The sequence below is a fragment of the Medicago sativa genome, chromosome 7, assembly GCF_051527215.1.
Source record: "Medicago sativa cultivar Bolivia chromosome 7, Bolivia_mono, whole genome shotgun sequence".
NCBI classification, from domain to species: domain Eukaryota; kingdom Viridiplantae; phylum Streptophyta; class Magnoliopsida; order Fabales; family Fabaceae; genus Medicago; species Medicago sativa.
The window spans coordinates 48,434,934-48,440,933 of NC_140755.1; positions in this window are offsets into that span (position 1 = coordinate 48,434,934).

Here is a 6,000-nt window from a genome sequence, read left to right on the forward strand (position 1 = left end):
GGAACTAAGTTGAGGTTGAGTTCTGCTTATCATCCCCAGACCGATGGTCAGACGGAGAGGACTATTCAGAGTTTGGAAGATTTGTTGAGAGCTTGTGTTTTGGAGGAAGGTGTCAGTTGGGTTGAATGTTTACCGTTGATTGAGTTTACTTATAACAGCAGTTTTCATTCTAGTATTGGGATGGCACCGTTTGAGGCTTTGTATGGTCGGAGGTGTAGGACGTCGTTGTGTTGGTATGAGTCAGGAGAAAGTGCCTTGTTAGGACCAGATGTGGTGCAAGAGACGACCGAGAAGGTCAAGATGATTTAAGAGAAGATGAGAGCTTCTTAGAGTAAGCAGAAGAGTTATCATGATAAGAGGAGGAAGGACATTGAGTTTCAGGTTGGTGATCATGTATTTTTGAGGGTGAATCATGTAACCGGTGTTGGTCGTGCGTTGAAGTGTCGGAAGTTGACTCCTCGTTTTGTTGGACCATTTGAGATTGTTGAGAAGGTTGGGGTTGTAGCGTATCGGATTGCGTTACCACCATCTTCGTCGAATCTTCATGATGTGTTTCATGTGTCTCAGTTGAGGAAGTATGTGTATGATGCGTCTCATGTGATTCAAGTGGATGATTTGGAAGTAATGGATAATTTGACCGTTGAGACTTGGCCAGTTAGGATTGAGGATCATGAAGTGAAGCGTTTGCGTGGCAAGGAGATTGTTTTGGTTAAAGTGATTTGGGTTGGACCAATTGGTGAGAGTGCCACTTGGGAGTCGGAAAGTAGGGTGAAGGATTCGTATCCGGAGTTGTTCCCTTCAGGTAAATTTTCGAGGGCGAAAATCCTTTTAGAGGGGGAGAGTTGTAACAGCCCGATTTTCGCAATCATTTTATTTTGATTGTTTTATGTGTGTTTAATTATGTTCGTGTGCTTTTTCATGTGTTTGGGCATTTGAGGGGTAAAATAGTAATTTTGAGAGAATAACGTTTTATCATTTTTAAGTTAGAACCGTTTTATTAGTGAGTTGTCGGTATGTGAGAATTAATTAGAGTCGAGGTTGCTAATTAATTACCGTTAGTGTGTTAATTAGCGGATTAGTGTATTTAGTGAGAGCCCATTTATTTTTAGTGGGTTAAGGCCCATTAAGGGAGAGGGAGTATATAAGCTAAGTCAATAGTGGCTAGGGTTAGAACTTTGGTCATTTTTCACACAAACACAAGAGGAGAGAACTTGGGGTTAGAGAGAAGAACAAGGGAAAGGGGTTGGAGGCTAGAGCTAGAAGAGGATTTCATCTTTAGGAGCTAAATTGAAGCCTTGGTTAGAGATTCTTGGTGTTAGAGGTAAGAGGGTTAGGCTTCACTCATAATTTCATAACATTTTCCTTTTTACCCATTTTTGTGAAATTGATGAATTGATTCTAATTGCTGTAAATTCGTGCATAATTGATGTTGTTATGTTTGAGAACATGATATATATATGATAATTGTATGATTGTATGTGAATTAACATGTTAAAATGCATAAATATTGGTATATTGTGTTCTTGAGCAAATTTGAGGAGAAATGAAGTTGTGTTATTGAATTGTGGATGAATTCGTGTTCATTAGTTGTTGTTGATGATTTTTGAACTGTTGGAATCGAATTGGTGTAACTGGAATTGTTGTTTATGGATTTGTAGAGAAATTTGGTGGTTATGTTGGTGTTTTGAGAAACTTCTATGATTTTGGTAAAATGAGTTGAATTGTTGTTTCTAATGCTTGAATCATGTTTGTTTAAGTGTATTGAACCTATATTGACCTATAAACACTTTCTGAAACTCGTTTTGTTGAATTGGGGATTTGAAAATTGGATTTTGGGGTGAAAGGGGTTGGAAACCGTAACAAATTTTGACAGAAACTGAGACAGCACGCTTAAGCGTGCTGCAGCGTGCTCTAAGCGAGCAGCTTCTGGAGTTAGGATGCTTAAGCGTGCTCCAAGCGTGATCCAAGAGTGATAAGTCCAGAAGCTACTAGAACTTGGATGCTTAAGCGTGCAGAGGACGCTTAAGCGTGCAGAGGACGCTTAAGTGTGCAGCTCCCAGTACAGCCACTTTTATTCCTTCGCTTCGTGCACTTGGGGACCAATCCGGGCTTTCAAAAATGTTTCTTTTAACTTGTTGAACCTCTGTTTATGCACTTAATCTTACTGGAACATGGTTTGAATCGAATTGGACTTGATTTTGTGAATTTTCACTTAACTTTGGAAAAACGGTTCAAACGTTGATTTTTCCGAAAACTTGTTTTTCTCTGGAAATCGAAGTGGGATTAAGGTTGTATAATGTATATATGATTTCTAAAAATGGTTGTGATTGGTTTCATCAAGTTTTAACTTCTTTTGCTTTGGATATTGCATTCTTTTGTAAAAGTGAAAACGTGAGACGAATTTTGAGTTTTTCAAGATTGTGTCACACTTGGCCGGTGAAACGCCAAGGTATCCTCTACTGCACCCACATGTGGCCTAGAGGTATACTTAGTTGACGCATTGGAACTTGTTTACTTGGTTTTGACTTAAATGCTTAATTATTTCTAATGTCGTAATTTTGAGAGACGAACCTTGCTGAAAATGTTTTTAAGAGCCGATTGCCTTATGAATCCTTGTGGATTTTTGATATAATTTACGTGGAGATGTTTGATGATGTATATATGTGACAACTACATGATGATTGAATTATGGATGTTGTTGGTGATTGTATATATGATGGTGAATTGTTGTTGATTGCATATATACTAAATGTTGGTGATTATATATATATGTCAAGTGGTGGTGAATTATTGTCGATTGCATATATACTAGATGTTGGTGATAGTGTGGTGATTTGTTTGTGTGAACATATGCATTTGTAGTCGAGTCATATGTTCATGCATTCATTACTGATGGTGGTGGATTTTATATCCAATTGAGGTGATTACGATGTTTTTGTTGCATCGGAGGTGACGACCTTGGAGGAGACTTGGTACCACATGCATCTAGATGAGTCTAGAGACATTGCATACATTGTTGGTGAATTGAAATGCATTTGAGTTGTGCATGATGATTGAATTTGTTAATTGTTAATTGACATGGTTGAAATTGTGATATGTGTATGATACACTTGTTGATATGAACTTGGAATGATGATATTGAATGATCTTGAATGATATAAATGTTGTGAATACTTGTGAGTACAAGTATGATTTGTTATTCATCGTTCTGGAATATATCTTTCATTCCCAATGTTCTTGTTATATCTGGTTTGTGCCAGACTGGAAGTGGGATAGTATCTTTATGGATTTTGTTGGAGCTTTGCCGAAGACTGTGAAGGGTTTTGATTCAATTTGGGTGATTGTTGATCGGTTGACGAAGTCAGCACATTTTGTCCCTATTAAGACCGGTATATCGGTGGCGAAGTTGGCTGAGATCTACATTGACCAAATTGTTAGATTGCATGGTATTCCTTCTAGTATTGTGTCGGATCGGGATCTGAGGTTTACTTCTAAGTTTTGGGAGAGTTTGCAAGTTGCTTTGGGAACTAAGTTGAGGTTGAGTTCTGCTTATCATCCCCAGACCGATGGTCAGACGGAGAGGACTATTCAGAGTTTGGAAGATTTGTTGAGAGCTTGTGTTTTGGAGGAAGGTGTCAGTTGGGTTGAATGTTTACCGTTGATTGAGTTTACTTATAACAACAGTTTTCATTCTAGTATTGGGATGGCACCGTTTGAGACTTTGTATGGTCGGAGGTGTAGGACGTCGTTGTGTTGGTATGAGTCAGGAGAAAGTGCCTTGTTAGGACCAGATGTGGTGCAAGAGACGACCGAGAAGGTCAAGATGATTTAAGAGAAGATGAGAGCTTCTTAGAGTAAGCAGAAGAGTTATCATGATAAGAGGAGGAAGGACATTGAGTTTCAGGTTGGTGATCATGTATTTTTGAGGGTGAATCATGTAACCGGTGTTGGTCGTGCGTTGAAGTGTCGGAAGTTGACTCCTCGTTTTGTTGGACCATTTGAGATTGTTGAGAAGGTTGGGGTTGTAGCGTATCGGATTGCGTTACCACCATCTTTGTCGAATCTTCATGATGTGTTTCATGTGTCTCAGTTGAGGAAGTATGTGTATGATGCGTCTCATGTGATTCAAGTGGATGATTTGGAAGTAATGGATAATTTGACCGTTGAGACTTGGCCAGTTAGGATTGAGGATCATGAAGTGAAGCGTTTGCGTGGCAAGGAGATTGTTTTGGTTAAAGTGATTTGGGTTGGACCAATTGGTGAGAGTGCCACTTGGGAGTCGGAAAGTAGGGTGAAGGATTCGTATCCGGAGTTGTTCCCTTCAGGTAAATTTTCGAGGGCGAAAATTCTTTTAGAGGGGGAGAGTTGTAACAGCCCGATTTTCGCAATTATTTTATTTTGATTGTTTTATGTGTGTTTAATTATGTTCGTGTGCTTTTTCATGTGTTTGGGCATTTGAGGGGTAAAATAGTAATTTTGAGAGAATAACGTTTTATCATTTTTAAGTTAGAACCGTTTTATTAGTGAGTTGTCGGTATGTGAGAATTAATTAGAGTCGAGGTTGCTAATTAATTACCGTTAGTGTGTTAATTAGCGGATTAGTGTATTTAGTGAGAGCCCATTTATTTTTAGTGGGTTAAGGCCCATTAAGGGAGAGGGGGTATATAAGCTAAGTCAATAGTGGCTAGGGTTAGAACTTTGGTCATTTTTCACACAAACACAAGAGGAGAGAACTTGGGGTTAGAGAGAAGAACAAGGGAAAGGGGTTGGAGGCTAGAGCTAGAAGAGGATTTCATCTTTAGGAGCTAAATTGAAGCCTTGGTTAGAGATTCTTGGTGTTAGAGGTAAGAGGGTTAGGCTTCACTCATAATTTCATAACATTTTCCTTGTTACCCATTTTTGTGAAATTGATGAATTGATTCTAATTGCTGTAAATTCGTGCATAATTGATGTTGTTATGTTTGAGAACATGATATATATGATAATTGTATGATTGTATGTGAATTAACATGTTAAAATGCATAAATATTGGTATATTGTGTTCTTGAGCAAATTTGAGGAGAAATGAAGTTGTGTTATTGAATTGTGGATGAATTCGTGTTCATTAGTTGTTGTTGATGATTGTTGAACTGTTGGAATCGAATTGGTGTAACTGGAATTGTTGTTTATGGATTTGTAGAGAAATTTGGTGGTTATGTTGGTGTTTTGAGAAACTTCTATGATTTTGGTAAAATGAGTTGAATTGTTGTTTCTAATGCTTGAATCATGTTTGTTTAAGTGTATTGAACCTATATTGACCTATAAACACTTTCTGAAACTCGTTTTGTTGAATTGGGGATTTGAAAATTGGATTTTGGGGTGAAAGGGGTTGGAAACCGTAACAAATTTTGACAGAAACTGAGACAGCACGCTTAAGCGTGCTGCAGCGTGCTCTAAGCGAGCAGCTTCTGGAGTTAGGATGCTTAAGCGTGCTCCAAGCGTGATCCAAGAGTGCTAAGTCCAGAAGCTACTAGAACTTGGATGCTTAAGCGTGCAGAGGACGCTTAAGCGTGCAGAGGACGCTTAAGTGTGCAGCTCCCAGTACAGCCACTTTTATTCCTTCGCTTCGTGCACTTGGGGACCAATCCGGGCTTTCAAAAATGTTTCTTTTAACTTGTTGAACCTCTGTTTATGCACTTAATCTTACTGGAACATGGTTTGAATCGAATTGGACTTGATTTTGTGAATTTTCACTTAACTTTGGAAAAACGGTCCAAACGTTGATTTTTCCGAAAACTTGTTTTTCTCTGGAAATCGAAGTGGGATTAGGGTTGTATAATGTATATATGATTTCTAAAAATGGTTGTGATTGGTTTCATCAAGTTTTAACTTCTTTTGCTTTGGATATTGCATTCTTTTGTAAAAGTGAAAACGTGAGACGAATTTTGAGTTTTTCAAGATTGTGTCACACTTGGCCGGTGAAACGCCAAGGTATCCTCTACTGCACCCACATGTGGCCTA